This window comes from Panicum virgatum, chromosome 4K (genome assembly GCF_016808335.1).
Source record: "Panicum virgatum strain AP13 chromosome 4K, P.virgatum_v5, whole genome shotgun sequence".
Classification (NCBI taxonomy): Eukaryota; Viridiplantae; Streptophyta; class Magnoliopsida; order Poales; family Poaceae; genus Panicum; species Panicum virgatum.
The window spans coordinates 26,178,240-26,195,722 of NC_053139.1; the positions used below are offsets into that span (position 1 = coordinate 26,178,240).

Sequence of the window (17,483 nt, forward strand, 5' to 3'; positions counted from 1 at the left end):
GATATGCAATATCCATCATACATCTTGATTAATTAAAAGGAGTACTTAATCCATTACAGGACTTAACAAAGGAGTACTATACATGAAACTTAAAAATTCGGTCAACAACACATAGGTTTTCAACCGTCCTTGCGTTGGAACGCAGAATGCTCTAACGGATTTCTTGCTGGCGCAGAAGAAGATGGCGGAGCTGAAACCTCCGAGTTTGGTGGTGACGAACCGTAACGCCGCAATAAATCCTCAAGATCAAACGGAGGTTCCTCGTCCCTTGCCATGCATTCTCTATATTCTTTTTCCAAATAACGGAGCGCTGCCCTATGAAAAGCACTAGGTTTTTTGGACCGACGACCAACTCGAGTTGTGCCCTTCTCTCCAGAAGGACAATGATCACCCCCACCGGCGCCACTCTCTCCAGCTGCTGAAGCCATATTTTACTGAAAAATACCTTTATTTTCCACAAAATTATAAATTCTTACCGTTACAATGCAAAAATTATTTACTATTACAATTACAATCATCAGATTAATAACTCTTGCAAATAGCAATGAAATCATATAAAAATGACAAAATGTATCATTAATCCTCAAGAAATCTCTAATTAATTGAAAGAATTCTCTATAACTTCTAATTACTTTGACACCCTTCAGTTCCAGGAGTACACTCTTTTCAATATCCAGAAACCCTCTAGAAGAAAAATAAAAATTTATTTCTGAAAATGTATATGTCAGTAACCTCAACTCTGCGGTGATGACACTGCCTTTCGGGGGGGACACGGTGCGGTACAAGGATGTCACCAATCGGCCAGTCGCAGCACCAACATTTACGATTAATAGGCACAGCACTTGGCACAGGCAGCATGCTCGTTGATATGCTCTCAGTACAACAACGGCCATGCTGACTGCGTCAAATGCTGTCTTCTTATCAATCGGAAGTGCTGGTGATGTGACCAACCGATTCGCGACGTGCTTATAGCGCATCGTGTATTCCCGAAAGGTAGTGCCATCACCGTTGGATGAAGATTAACGACGTATACTTGTTTCGAAATAAAGATTTTTTTAGCTTCCAGATGGTTTCAATGTGAGCCTGAATAAATACATCACTAGAGTGTCAAAATAATCCATTCATAATACAAAAACTTCTAATATACTCATTTCATTAATTCATTCATGAATACAAAATTCAACTATCCACAATATGGTCATGTATACAAGTACATCACATGAAGTGTCTACACTCATTCTAAAAATTTCTACTATCCACATACTCATCTAAATCTAAAAGAAAATCACACCTACATATGCAATCTAGCTAAATGTCCAAGAAATGAGCTAGCTACACATTTTCTCTATTTCTAAAGCATGAAATGAGCTATACAAGCCAAGGAAGAAGAGAAAAACAAGCCCCAAATCTTTTAGCACCGATGGATGGACGGGGAATCAAAGATCTTCACAAATGTGGTAAAGAAATGAGCAAGAACTCCTCTCTCCCGAGCCGAGAACAGCAAGAAACAAGTGAGCTGAATGGCTCGGGCGGGGGGAGAGGGAAGGCCTTTTGTCCGCGTGGTCTAGGTTTAGGAGCCAGCGATGGACATCCAAGATAGTTGTTGATCTATTACTTGAAGTTGTTCACACGGATACAATGTCCCATATATAGGATGACTCGAGACCTGACTTAACCCTAACGGACTGCTAACCAACTAAATCTTAACCAACTCTAATCTGAAACCTCTGACGAAAATCCGGCAACAGCCAACTGACGCTTATCCGACAATAGCGCCCAGGCTATTCCTGCGCAATCTGCTGCTTGCGGCGCCTGACATACTGGCGTCCGTGCATGACAGGCTTTTGCTCCTTCCCTAATGAAATCCTGCACCCCTTCCTGAGAGAGACCTGCCCAATGTTGCATAAGAACACAAGCATAAAGTAAAATTTCTGTCGATGATTTGATGAGCTTCTTCTCAAAACAAGCTTAGTTTCGTGTTTTCCAAATGGCCCAGTATACTGCTGCTACACCAATCACCCATATCGCTTTACCATTAGGTAAAACATTTTTAATCCATCTCCAACATTTCTTATTTGTTCTAGGAACATTTCTAGCCCCCAAGAGAGTCGCTAGTGTCCCCCAGACAACTTTGATAATGGGACATGTGAAAAAGAGATGATCAACAGTTTCAGGTTCTGTACAAAAACAGTACGAGGGACAGCCTACCCACTTTCTTTTGATGAAGTTATCTTTTGTTAGGATCACATTGTTTTCCAAGAACCACATGAAGAGTTTAATTTTTGGAGGGACCTTCCCTTCCCAGAGATGTTTAAAATGCATCCCTGCATTGGGTTGTGTCATAGATGCATACATGGATTTTACTGTGTAGATGCCAGATTTTTCCCATTTCCATTTAATTATATCAGTATTACCAGTTAGGGGGAGGCTGATGACATTTGTCAAATGCCGAATTTATAACTATAGCTCTTCGGTATTCAGGACAATGAGCGAGTGTTAGTTTTCTTATGTGCGAATCATCAGTTAGGGTAGAGTCGTATGGGATCTGTACATGAAATTTTCTGGAAGTTTATAATGTTTGGTCGGTTGTAACTGAAGTAAGGAAAGTACAACACTATATAGGGTTATATAATAGCTATAAACAATCTATCAAAATATATTAGAGTCCAAAGGGGAACATAAACAATAGGATTCGTGGAAATTACAAAGTAGGCCGCAGTCAGAGAGCCAATAGTAGACCAGTGTCACCCACAGACAGACAGACTCTTACTTGTATATACAAAGAATCGATTACGATCATGTGTACTTAGCTCTTGACTTGTTCCTACCCCAAAATAACCCACAAACTTTGCTAAGATTCCTTAAATGGTACGTTGCATATGGATGAGTGAAGTTGAAGGTACAGCTAAATCTGAAGTCAACTTGACCAGTGAGAGAAAAAAAAGAAACATCCAGATGTCAACTTCTAACATGTTGCATGCATTAATAAGTTGCCAACAACTTGTACTATGCAAGAGAACCTAAGACTCCTGGGTACAATGTAAGAGAAGTTAAGACTCCTGGGTATTTAGGTTGATCCGTTGGTGGGTTGGTGTTTATGAATAGCTAGCCCACTCTTGACCCACAGACTCTTAACATATGTAGAGATTGACCGCGAGAACGCCCAATGTTGACTGGTTCGTAATCCACTAACGTCGCTTAGATTCCACTGAATAGGTACAATGCATACTGATAAGTGAAGTTTAATGTATAGTTGATTCTGAAGTCAGCTTGACCAGATGATAATATAGAAACATCTGAGGTAAATTAAACATCTAACAAGTTGCATTTCAATTAAGATGTGATCAACTTGTACTACTATGTAAGAGAACCTACAACTCCTTTTCCAAATCACAAACATAGAAAGTTCGATCAGAGGCCGGTAGCATATGGCTTCCACTGCTGCTGCCCTTAAGTATGGGGCCTTGCTACTCGCCGGGTGCGCGGTGCTGCTCCATTCGTCGTCGGGGCAGCAGCAGCTGGTGCAACCATCTGCTCCTGCGCCGGCGCCGCTTGATTGCTCTAACTGCTCCAGGATTTGTACTATGAGGTGCCAAGCCATGGCCGACGCTCAGGGCCGCTACTGCAACACCATGATCACTGGCGCCAGCGATGTGTATGACTCGTGCTTTCAGGCGATCACTACACACACCTGCAACGGCAACTCTTACATCGCCCGTGGCACCTGCACCATCGGTTGGTGTTCGGCTAAGTTCTGTAGCAGTCTCTGTGCCCGTGGCGCCTGCGAATCATGCACTATCGCTGCTCACGATGCGTACATCAGTTGCATGGCGTACCAGGGCACGATCATGAAGTCCTGCATGCCCGACTGCACCAGCAACTGCGAGAGCTACGGCTACTGCGTCAGCGCGTGATCATCGAGGTCCTTCCGCGACGCGCATGAGATGCGAATGCAGCCCATACATGAGCTAGTACTGGATGGCTCGGAGCTTCGCCATCTATATATGTGTGCCTTGTGTTTTTACCTTACGACAACTTGTTGTTTCTGTTTAGTGTTACTCTTGCATTCTAAGTGTATCAGCCGAGCCTGAATGCTGTCAGTTGTGTCCAATAAAACATGCTGTACAAGTTCTAAGTCGTTTCAAGAAAAAAACTTTTCTCTGTTAACACTACAAAAAATCTGTTGATCCATGACGATTGAATTTCGTCACATATCACTAAAAAACCGTCATAAAACAATATCTATGACGATCTCAAATAACATCATGTATTGAGCGTCACAGATCACACCACGTGACGTTCCTTAAATTTTCGTCATAGATTGATTAATCCATGACGTTTTAAAACCGTCATGGAATGTCCCCGGGCCCCCGAAGCCCAACCCAAGCCCGTTTTCTATGACGAAAATTAACGTCACGAACAGTATAATTTTCGTCACAGATTCAATTGCCACGTCACACAATGGTGACATGAAGGATGACGTGGATGTTGACTTGACAGTGATGTGGATAGCAATGATGACATAGCTGCTGACATGGCAATGATGTGGAAAGTGACGTGGCAAGTGACATCAGCAGCACAGCCCACAAGTGGATGGGCCCAATTCAGAGTGGGCCACAAAATTAGACCTGATTTTCAACCCTTTTATTAGAATAGTCTTTACTGCCCAGAATACATACCAAAATTGTAAGACCATTTCCCACAGCATCAAATCAAATACAATATCTCATATTTACATTGAGAAGCACCTCAAAATTTACATGCTGTGGTAAATCATTTGCTAAAGCATTGACTGTACAGCAGGTTCAATTAAACAAAATAGATATGCAGTAAAAACAATACTAAATATTGACATTTGGTTGTGCGGATCAGGCCGAGGAATGGCATCACCTCCATTAGCCATGTAGATGTTGTCAACAAGCAGGTCATCATGATCTAAAATAAATGACAGCGAGTAAGTGTGCATTCATCGAAAAATCAAAGCAAACAGAATGATAGTAAGAAACATGTACACAGGTGTATATGGAACAAGTGTAGAATCAGGAAACCAATTTGATGAAGCAATGTATAGCAATTAACTGGTTGTGACCTATGATTAAAACATGTGAATACTAGCTCTGAATTTACATGTAAATTAACTTAAACTAGCACAAGTGAATGCCAAAACGATAAATTATCAGGTTCTTAGAATATTTACTAGCTCAGTATATCTGTACATTGGGTACTTCTGAAACAAACGCTCTCATTACTTCCATATAGTATATTTGCTAGTAAGTACCTCTTGATTTTCCCTTACGCTACTAATGGAAAATTAATATGAAAAGCAGAATGGGTTCCTTTATGGAACCTCCTTGGTGAGACACATAATCATGGCTACTTACCATCTATATTCAATTTTTTCAACAGCTGGGACTTTGATGCCAAGCGCGTAAATCCCAGCAGCAAATGGGTTCATTTATGGCCCAAACTTGGTGAGACACCTGGGCATAAGCTACTGATGCTGCATCACTAAGCCGAGCTGCTCCTAAAATAATAACCAAGTGATCACAGTTAGTCTCTAAAAAGTCACGCAAGGAAAAACATTACAGTTAATTAGACAAAGTTCTATGTAGCCAGCTTTGCTAACTAGTTTCATCCAAAGTGCTAGTTGCAAAGGTATGTATGAGATTTAAACGAAAAAATATCACCAACTTTAAAAGAAAGTAATTATTGCAATTTCCATGCCACAAAACTTCCAACTGAAACTTTCAGGATACATAACTCATTTAAAAAGGTGGTTCAGTTTGTGATTTAAATTACCATGAATTAAAATAAACACATGACTATCGCAACGAACTGTAGGGACTTGTACTCCACTGCCCCTCTCAAGTCCTGTCATTCAGATTGGATGCAGCACATAAAAATAGAAATGCTAGAATTGATTACTTGAAAATGACACTGATTAATTGATTAATCATTATCGCTAGAAGAGACAGACATTTCAAAGAAATTGCAGTCGAATTGCTGAACTAAAGTCAGAGACTGAGTTGTTGCTGCGCATCTGCAATACACCAAATGCCAGTATTCAAGTCAGAAACTTCTCTGACGGCTCACAATAACATAACTGAGTTAGGGACTAGAAAGGCAGCAGCACTAGCAAATGGTTAGCTTGTAGTGTAGTTGTATTTAGAATGTTCTAATGAAGTTCAATGAGTTCAGAATAGAAGAAAGGTAGCTGGACGCAGCAAGAAAGAAGGACCAACCTGCCATAAGCTAGGGAGGGCCTGAACTCGAGCTCAACCGCAGAGGTCAAGGAAGACCAGTGCATCGACAAATACCACCGAATCTTAAAAAAAAAGAAAGCAAATCAATTCTTGAAACAAAACAATAACTTGCTGCCGTCGTCGTGGGTCTGCTTCCTGCCACACCAGTGCTGCCGTCGTCGTGGATCTGCTTCATGCCGCACCAGTGCTGCCATCGTTGTGGATCTGCTTTGTGCCACACCTGCTCCACCCGCCGTCGTCATCAAAGGACATGGACCTGACATGGCCCATCAGAGAGGGGCCACGCGCCGCCCGTACACCGCATGCCTCCCACAACACACAGGTCTCCCCAGCCCCAACGCGCCACTCGTGGGGAGGGAGCCCGACGAGGATGCGGCCGCACCCGCATCCTTGGCCAATGAGGGGCGGCTATGACGAGCGGATCGACAAGGGACGCGGGAGCAGAGGGAGGCGCCGAGCGCGACGCACGGATCCGGAGAGAAGCGGCAGCGGCGGGGCTGGGAGGCGGAGGAGGGCGCGAAGGGCCGGTGGCGGAGGGTGCGAGGGGCACATGAGGAGGAGCACGGCGAGGAATCGCTGCGGGATTGGGTAGAGGAGAGAGGGGGCGCGCCGCCACGCATTGCCTCCGGTCGGGGAAGGCGAGAGGGGGGGGGGCGAGGCGGGTTAGGGTTAGGGTTTCGGCTGAAGAGGGTGGCGACCGGATATTTATTGATGTGTAAGTTTATCTAAGCCGTCCGTTCGATCCAATGGTCTGCCACGAGATACTACTTAATTTGGGCTAAGATGGGCCGATTTAGACTTCACAGTTTAATATTTTTTATTTTATTTTCTTATTTTAAAGCACCTTGTGAAGTAAATCGCAAATCAATATATCTTGTATACTCTAATATATTTTAAAATGTTATATACTACATCTAAGTTGTTGTATCTGAATCTCAACAGTTACAGAAGCAGTTTGTTATTTTTTATAGTTTAAATGAATTTCTATGTGCTTATAAAAAATAACTCCAAATTGAACTATGTCTAGCTCAAATAAGACTAAAAAAATGCATAAAAATTATATTTCAGATCATATGTTCTATTTTAGCTCATATACTAAAAATATATGAAAAACTCAATTGTCTTCTAGGGGCAATTCAAACTTCTACTTCCAAATTCGCACATAATAATTACAATAATATCTAAATTTTGTCAGAAAATTCTACAAATTGACATGATAATATATTTTTGGTCCATAAGAATGTCATATAAAATTTGAATGGCTTTAATAAAGTTGAACCATACATTGTTCACAAAATTACATATCTCTCGCATAGTTTCATATAACTCAGGTGGAACTTTGAGATTTGAATACCTTATAATGTTTTTGAACTCGTATACACCTCAAATTTGGATACAACCTTACATATATCCTTCTATTAACATTTATTGATTTACATAGCCACTTCTTGTGCAAAAAAAAATCATTTTTCTAATTTTTAAATAACTAATTAAGACACCCTTGTAAAGTAACTTATAAAATAATTATCTTATATACACCCAATACTTTTTTATATATAATAGACAACATCTATGTTGTCATGTATAAGTTTCAATAATTTTTCAATATATTTGGTATTTTCTATCATTTAAATGAATTTTTGCATGCTTATCGATTGTTACTCTATGTTGAACTACGCACATATATGATAAGATTCATAAAATTGAAAAAAAATATATTTAGGCCCACATTTTCCATTCTAGTCCATGTACTAGAGATAGATGACAAATTCAATTGTCTTCGAGGGACAATTCAAACTTCTATCTCAAAATCACTATAGAATAATTGTAATAATCTCTAAATTTGTCAGAAAAATCTACAAACTGACAGGGCAATATATTTTTGGTCCATAAGATTGCCATAATAAATAAAATAATTTTAATAAAGTGAGACCATACATTGTTCACAAATGGATACATATCTCTCATTATTTCTTATAACTCAACTCAAACTTTAAGATTTGAATACCTCATAATGTTTTCGAACTCTGTATGCACCCCAAATATAGTGTGGGATGAATGGTCCATAAGACATGACCTTGTGTTTACCTTAGTATTAGAAAATATGAATTATTATACAAAAAATGACTATCTATTTTGTAATTAGTTGGAACAAAAGAAGCTATATCTGCAGAGCAGGCCGGCAGCCCACCAGCGGGGCAAGCAGGTTGCTTGGCTCGGCCCATGAGCAACCTGGCCGACGCACACAGCACCTGCCAGGATCACCAGCACGTCCCAGCCTAGCTGTAGGAAGAGCACGTGGCCCAAGAAGGCAGCACGTTTTTGCTCACAGCTCTTGGGTTTGCCGCATGCATGCAGAGCTCGGCACAGGACGATTCGCCATTTTGTTGTTCATTCCTTCCCAAGTTTATGCCTTTTTTTCCTTTTTCTTTTTCTATTTTTGTTTTATCCCCTTGTACTATGACAATAATTATAAACTTATTAATCATGATAGATTTCGTCAAAATCCATCACAGATTAAATGATTTCTTGTAATGACAAAATTTCAGTCAAAATATACAATTTTCAGTATTTTAGTAAATAAAAGAAAATGTTCAAAACTGCTTCGTGCATTACATGGGCCGAAATCAGCGCACACTCGCACAGCATCACGCAGCAAGGGGCAATCCCTTGGCTCAGTGAGACCCAGGTTGCCTTCCTTTTTTGTTCAAGCTTGTATACATATAAAGAAAAATAAAATCATAAAAGAGGATGTAGCGCGGTGATAGCTGTCTAGTCTGTTGAGCGAGCCCAAGGTGGCTTGTTCGAATCATTCTCTGCACCATTATTTCAACTTTTTACCATTTTAGCTCTGCAATGCAGAGTATAGAAAAATGCAACGCCACAAATATAGTATAAAAAATGCAACGCCACAAACCAGTGAGTAGTGTAGTGGTGGGAAAAAATAGTGTATCTAATGCAAGATCTTGGTTTCGATCCCCTCCAAGCAGCTCCGAAGCTGCTGTTTTATTATTATTTTTGAAGAAAAATGCAACGCCACAAATAGAGTATAAAAAATGCAACGCCACAAACCAGTGAGTAGTGTAGTGGTGGGAAAAAATAGTGTATCTAATGCAAGATCTTGGTTTCGAATCCATCCAAGCAGCTCCGAAGCTGCTGTTTTATTATTCTTTTTGAAGAATAAGCTGCTGTTTTTTCTTATTAACGCATTGTATAAATATGGTGAGTTAGACGTTTGTAAAATAATAAGTAGCTCAATGGTAATTGCTCAATCATCTTGTCTTAGTGGTTGCAAGTTCGATTCTTACCGTCTTTCATTTTTTTATTTTTACTAGTATATAAAAATTTTGTTACATAGTTCATAAATATATGTCAAAAGTAACTATGACGATTTCTGTGACATATATACTGAAATGTCATTGTTTTATGGGCCGGATTGTGACGAAATTAGTAAAACGTCACTAAGTTTTGGGCCTAGGATCCATTCCTTCAAATCCATGACAAAAACTAGAAAATCGTCAAGGATTGTCTGCGATTGTGACGCTTTATTAAAATGTCATGAAAAATTCGTCATGGATCACCACATTTCTTGTAGTGTAACTTCTAACCATAGATCACTGGTGAAACCCAAGCAGCGTACGTCCGTGTACTTCTTATGCTCTATGGGCTTGTTTGGCATAGTTTCAGAGCTACAGAGTTTTCATAAAGCTGGTGGAGCTGCTCACACAAGCCCAGAAAAATTGTGTAGCTACAGTCAGAGGGTATTCTGATCAAACATTTCTTTTCTTTTTTTATCGAGTATATTCCTCAATCATTTAATTTGGTCTACAAACTCTAACTCTCCCATGTGAGGTCAAATTATTGTCCATGAAGATTTTATTATTTGTTACTTTCTATGTTTAGAAAATTATAAACTAATTCCAACATGTAAGAATTAATTTCTACCATGTCCTTCTTGGAATATTTCCTTTAACATTTCATATTGGTGGAGTTTGTAAATTATCCATAAAAGTCGACATATATTTATTGCAATGACTTGTGACCATAACTCTCAGTATACATAAAATTTTCATTGCTCGATATCCAGAATATACACACACACAACTTATACGAAAAACTTATCATGACAACTTGGTTATAATTTTTGTTTCACCTAAATTTTTTCTTAACAATGCCTTCATCAAATTATCCAATATGTCTAGTGAATTTTTTTAAGAAATATACGTCAACATGTGAAAATGAAAGAGAATGACAAGCAAAACAATTATGGAACACAAGGATTTAAACATATCTTCATTTTATTTAGTAGACATAATACCTTATGCTAAATATTTTGTGGATTGTATAGTATGTGTAGATAAGTTTTGCACCATATGGTATCGTTTATTGGCTTTGTGGTCCCTCTCCCGTTGGTTGGGGGCAGTGTTATATAATAGATTCTCCTGATGCTCTAGTTAACTATTAAACACACTAGCCTGTTTTAGACCGTATGGAAATGTGATGAAGTGTAGCTGAAAGTCGAATAGAATCTTATAGTTCTTATCTGAAATAAAGGGGAACACAACACAAAACATGAGCAGTGTAAGCCTAGTTGCATTACAAGTTTAAAGCATTCACTACTACAGAATAGGCCTTTGTTTTAGGTCATTTGTCCTGGCAGCCTTTGGGCCCGGGACAATAGGTGGCTTTTGTCCCGGGTCCAACGGCTAGCCGGTCTAGCGGGGGGACAGGGGCCTTTTGTCCCGGTTGGAGCCACCAACCGGGATAAAAGGCCCCCCTTTTGTCCCGGTTGGTGGCTCCAACCGGGACAAAAGGCCTTGGCCCCCTTATCCCATTCCCTCTCCCCCGCCCGAGCCATTCAGCTCACTTGTTTCTTGCTGTTCTTGGCTCGGGAGAGAGGAGTTCTTGCTCATTTCTTCACCACATTTGTGAAGATCTTTGATTCCCTGTCCATCCATCGGCGCTAAAGGTTTGGGGCTTGTTTTTCTCTTCTTCCTTGGCTTGTATAGCTCATTTCATGCTTTAGAAATAGAGAAAATTTGTAGCTAGCTCATTTCTTGGACATTTAGCTAGATTGCATAAGTAGGTGTGATTTTCTTTTAGATTTAGATGAGTATGTGGATAGTAGAAATTTTTGGAACGAGTGTAGACACTTCATGTGATGTACTTGTATATATGATCATATCGTGGATAGTTGATTTTTGTATTCATGAATGAATTAATGAAATGAGTATATTAGAATTTTTTGTATCATGAATGGATTATTTTGACACTCTAGTGATGTATTTATTCAGTCTCACATTGAAGCCATCTAGAAGCTAAAAAAATCTTTATTTCGAAACAAGTATACATCGTTAATCTCCATCCAATGGTGATGGCACTACCTTTCGGGGATACACGATGCGCTATAAGGACGTCGCGAATCGGTTGGTCGCATCGCCAGCACTTCCGATTGATAAGAAGACAGCATTTGACGCAGTCAGCATGGCCGTTGTTGTACTGAGAGCAAATCAATGAGCACGCTGCCTGTGCCAAGTGATGTGCCTATTAATCGTAAATGTTGGTGCTGCGAGTGGCCGATTGGTGACATCCTTGTACCGCACTGTGTCCCCCCGAAAGGCAGTGTCATCACCGCATGGTTGAGGTTACTGACATATATATTTTTAGAAATAAAGGTTTATTTTTCTTCTGGATGGTTTCTGGATATTGAAAAGAGTGTACTCCTGGAACTGAAGGGTGTCAAAGTAATTAGAAGTTATAGAGATTTCTTTCAATTAATTAGAGATTTCTTTCAATTAATGATACATTTCTCCTTTTTTATATGATTTCATTGTTATTTGCAAGAGTTATTAATCTGATCATTGTAATTGTCATAGTAAATAATTTTTGCATTGTAATGGTAAGAATTTATAATTTTGTAAAAAATAAAGGTATTTTTTAGTAAAATACGGCTTCAGCAGTGGGAGGGAGTGGTGCCGGTGGGTGTGATCATTGTCCTTCTGGAGAGAAGGGCACAACTCGAGTAGGTCGTCGGTCCAAAAAACCTAGTGCTTTTCATAGGGCAGCGCTCCGTTATTTGGGAAAAGAATATAGAGAATGCATGGCAAGGGGCGAGGAACCTCCGTTTGATCTTGAGGATTTATTGTGGTGTTATGGTTCATCATCACCAAACTCGGAGGTTTCAGCTCCGCCATCTTCTTCTGCGCCAGCAAGAAAACCGTTAGAGCATTCTGCGTTCCAACACAAGGACGGTTGAAAACCTATGTGTTGTTGTCCGAATTATTAAGTTTCATATATAGTACTCCTTTGTTAAGTTCTGTAATGGATTAAGTACTCCTTTTAATTAATCAAGATGTATGATGGATATTGCATATCTTTTAATTATTCATGTTATGTTACATTTAGATTAATTTAGGTTTGATATATTTTATTTATTCGATATGCGTAAAGAATTCAAATCGATTTATTTAAAATGCAGATGGACCGGCAATGGATGTACAATGCTGACCGACGTTCGACAGAATTCATTGATGGCCTGCATTATTTTTTGTCTGTGGCTGAGGCAAACAAGCAAAATGGTTTTATGTGCTGCCCGTGTATTCATTGCAACAATAACAAGGATTACTCATCTATAAGAATCCTACATAGCCACATTTTCGCAAGTGGTTTCATGGAGAAGTATGTTTGTTGGATGAAGCACAGAGAATAGGGGGTTACCATGGAAGACAATGAAGAAGAAGATTTTGACGACCACTTTTCCGTGAATGCTGGAATCGGTGCATTCGATGACGATATTCCCACGGAAGAGCCCGAAGTAGATGTAGCAGAAAATGATCCCAGCGACGATCTGGGGCAGGCATTGCACAATGTGCAGGCAGACAGTGAGAGTGAAACGGAGAGGTTGAAGTTCCAGAAGTTGTTAGAGGACCACCGTAAGTTGTTGTATCCAGATTGTCAAAATGGATTGAAGAAACTTGGCACCACCTTGGAGTTGCTGCAATGGAAGGCGACAAATGGTGTATCCGACAAGAGATTTGGTGAATTACTCAAACTTGTTAAAAAATGCTTCCTAAGGACAACAAATTGCCTGCCACAATGTATGAAGCCAAACAACTTGTTTGCCCTTTAGGATTGGAAGTGCAAAAGATATATGCATGCCCCAACAACTGCATCCTCTACCGAGGCGAGTACGAGAATTTGGATGCATGTCCCGTATGCAGTGCATTGCATTACAAGATTAGAAAAGATGATCCTGGAGATGTCGAGGGGGAGCCTCCCCGGAAGAGAGTTCCTGCGAAGGTCATGTTGTATTCGCCTATAATACCACGTTTGAAGCGTCTGTTTAGAAATAAAGATAATGCTAAGTTGATGCGATGGCACAAACAGGAATGCAAGAAAGAGTCGATGTTTAGACACCCCGCTGATGGGTCGCAGTGGAGAAAAATAGATAGAACGTACCCTGAATTTGATTTGGATGCGAGAAACATAAGGTTCGGTTTGAGTACGGATGGCATGAATCCTTTTGGTGAGATGAGCAGTGGTCATAGCACTTGGCCTATGACTCTTTGTATGTACAATCTTCCACCTTGGCTCTGCATGAAACGAAAGTTCATCATGATGCCAGTGCTTATCCCGGGTCCAAAGCAGCCCGGAAATGACATTGACGTGTACCTAAGACCATTGGTCGAAAAACTCTTATTGCTCTGGGGCGATGAAGGTATACGGATGTGAGATGAATACAAACAGAAAAACTTCAACCTACGAGCATTGCTGTTCGTAACGATCAATGACTGTCCTGCTCTTAGTAACTTGTCAGGACATTCGAACAAGGGATACAAAGCATGCACACACTGTTTAGATGATACCGATAATATATGGTTGACTCACTGTAAGAAGGTTGTATACATGGGTCATTGTCGGTTTCTTCCCATCAGGCATGCGCTACGAAAGAAGGGCAAGCATTTCAAAGGCCAAGCGGACCACCGAACAAAACCGATGCACCGTAGTGGTAAAGATGTCTTCAACATGGTAAAATATCTAGAAGTTATTTTTGGAAAGGGATCTGGTAGCCAACCTATTCCGAACGAAAACGGAATGGCGCCCATGTGGAAGAAGAAATCTATATTTTGGGAGCTACCATATTGGGAAGTCTTAGATGTTCGTCATGCAATTGATGTGATGCACCTCACGAAGAATTTTTGTGTCAACCTGATAGCATTTTTGGGAGTGTACGGAAGGACAAAAGATATAGTAGAACCACGTCAAGAATTGCAACGTATGGAAGAACGAGATGCCTTACATCCACAACAGCGAGATAATGGACAACAATACTTAAGTCCTGCTAGCTATACTCTTAGCAAGGAAGAGAAAGAAACCATGTTTGACTGCTTGAGCAGTATAAAGATTCCATCTGGATACTCATCCAATATAAAAGGAATCTTAAATTTGGCAGAGAAGAAATTTACAAATCTCAAGTCCCAATACTGCCATGTGCTTATGACCGAACTTCTTCCGGTTGTGCTGCGGGGGATTCTGCCTAATAACGTCCGGTTAACTATCGTGAAGATATATGCCTTCCTCAACACAGTTTCTCAGAAGCTAATTGATCCGGAGAATTTGATAAAGCTGCAAAACGATGTGGTGCAATGTCTTGTTGGCTTTGAGCTGATATTTCCACCATCTTTCTTCAACATCATGACACATCTTCTAGTGCACCTTGTGAAAGAGATTGATATCCTCGGACCAGTATTTCTACACAACATGTTCCCAATCGAAAGGTTCATGGGGGTACTCAAGAAATGTGTTCGTAATCGAGCTCGTCCAGAAGGAAGCATCACTAGTGCCTATGGAACTGGGAGGTTATTGACTTTTGTGTTGACTTTATGGATAACCTTAAACCGATTGGAGTCCCTGAATCGCGATATGAGGGGAGACTAACTGGAAAGGGTACATTAGGAAAGAAATCTTACATCTGCACATATGATTTCTCATTCAAGAAAGCGCATTATACGGTTCTTCAACAATCATCCTTGGTTGACCTATATATCGAGGAACACAAGAAAATTCTGCTCTCCAATTTCCCGGAAAAGTCTGAGGCATGGATTACATGTGAGCTCATGAACACTTTCTGCAGCTGGTTGCGGAAGCATCTAATACATAACATGGATATAAGTGAACAACTATTCTTATTGGCTAGGGGACCATTTTGGAATATCTTAACATACCAAGGGTACGAGATAAATGGAAACACATTTTATACGATAGCCCAAGATAAAAAGAGTACCAACCAAAACAGCGGTGTTTGTATGGATGCCACGGACAATAATGGAAAAAAGGACACATATTACGGCTACATTGAAGAGATATGGGAGCAGGATTACGGTCCCAATTTCAAGGTGCCTCTATTTCGTTGCCAATGGGTTAAGCTATCTGGAGGAGGGGTAACAAAAGATGAGTATGGGATGACAATAGTTGATCTCAACAATCTTGGGTATAGAGACAAGCCATTTGTCCTAGCACAGGATGTCACTCAGGTTTTCTACATTAAAGACATGTCCAGCAAGCCAAAGAAGGGGATAAACAAGCAAAAGGATGAGCCTAAGCGACACATAGTTCTATCAAAAAAGAGAAACATCGTTGGAGTGGAGGACAAGACAGACTTGTCGGAAGAATATAATAATTTTGTTGCCATTCCACCTTTCGATGTAAATGCTGATCCATGCATCCTGCTAGCCAATGATGATGCTCCATACTTGCGCCGTGATCATAATCAAGGGACATTTGTGAAGAGAAAGTATGTTACTGCTAATCCTTCATGTACTTGAATCATTTTATATTATTGTATAAAAACGTAATCGCAATTCGAATACTTTTATTATATATGTACTGTACAATTATACTTTATGTGTTATATATATCATTTTTAAAAATTTTCACTTAATTACCAGACTCAATTATAATTTTCATTCAATAATGGATTACTCAACTAATTTTATTTATTTCATGAAATTACATTCACATTAACACACTATACTCTCTCACTAACACACACAATCTCACTAACACACACACTATCTCTCAAACTCACACACTACCCATTAATATCATGAAATTGCTTAATTTTATCTAAAATTCACTTTTTAAACGTTAATATAGTGATAGAATCCACTTTCTCTCGAAAAGCAACAGTTTGAAAAAATTTGTTCACCTAATATATTTTTGCATGGTCAAAATAACAAATATGATTTTAAAAAAGTTAGATATTTCGTTGACCCAATCACTTGAATGAAAATTAATTATTTTTGTTGCATGTATCAAGTTTATATAGAGATAAGAAATTTTGTTCCATAATTTTTGGAATCATAATTTTATTAACTGAATTAACAAATGAAAGCCAATTTTAAAAGAGAAGTAAAAAGAAACAAAAACAAACATAAGATTTAGCGGGAATGAGGGAAAACGGGCCCCTTTTGTCCTGGGTGGTAGATCCACCCGGGACTAAAGGTGAGCCGCGGGCGGGGAATTTTCCCGGCCTGCCCAAAAACACTTTTTGTCCCGGGTGGAGCCACCACCTGGGACAAAAGGCCCCCATCCTATATATGTGTGCGCCTTGTTCCTCTTCACCCAACACTTGGTTTCTTGATCTCCGCTGCTTCTCCGCTGCCGCGTCCGCCATCTCTGCTGCTCCTCCGCCGCCGCGTCCGCCATCGCCGACCGCCCAGATCACCGGAACGGTCGTCGCACGCCCTCGCGCCTCGCTCGCCCTCATTCGCGCTGCGCTGTTGCTCACCCTCGTGCTCGCGCCGCGCCGTCGCTGCCATCTCACTCTCCTCCTTCCACCGCAAGTCCTCAGCCGGAGCCCGCCGCTGCAACTCACCAGAGCGCCGTCGCCGCAAGACGCCATTAATTGCCGCCGCCACCCGAGCCACGGCAAGGACCTCCTTCCCGGCCATCCCCGCCCCAACCGAAGGCACCCTCGACCCGGCCATCGCCGCTCCCCCTCGCCGGAGCACGAGTGCCGCCGACCTAGCTAGGGTTTGGCTCTACATACCTCTGTTTCCGGCCAAGGGCCGAAATGCAATATCAAAATTGTTTCTAGGGGCTTTGCTGCAAATACCAAGGACCCTTACGCAATATCTAGATTTGTTTTTAATTTTTTGCAGTGAACTTGTAAATTCATTTAAAAATCATAGAAAAATCATAAAAATGCAAATAAGGACT

At 40.5% G+C, this 17,483-nt stretch overlaps 1 long non-coding RNA gene across 1 annotated transcript; it reads right to left on the bottom strand.

Annotated features, from left to right (window-relative positions):
* Positions 1–4,746: 4,746 nt before the first annotated feature.
* On the bottom strand, positions 4,747–5,520 carry LOC120705155. Its single transcript, XR_005687809.1, has 2 exons — positions 5,382–5,520; positions 4,747–4,935 (listed from the first exon to the last, which is right to left on the bottom strand). It is a non-coding gene; the product is annotated as an uncharacterized LOC120705155 (long non-coding RNA).
* Between the last annotated feature and the right edge of the window lie 11,963 nt (positions 5,521–17,483).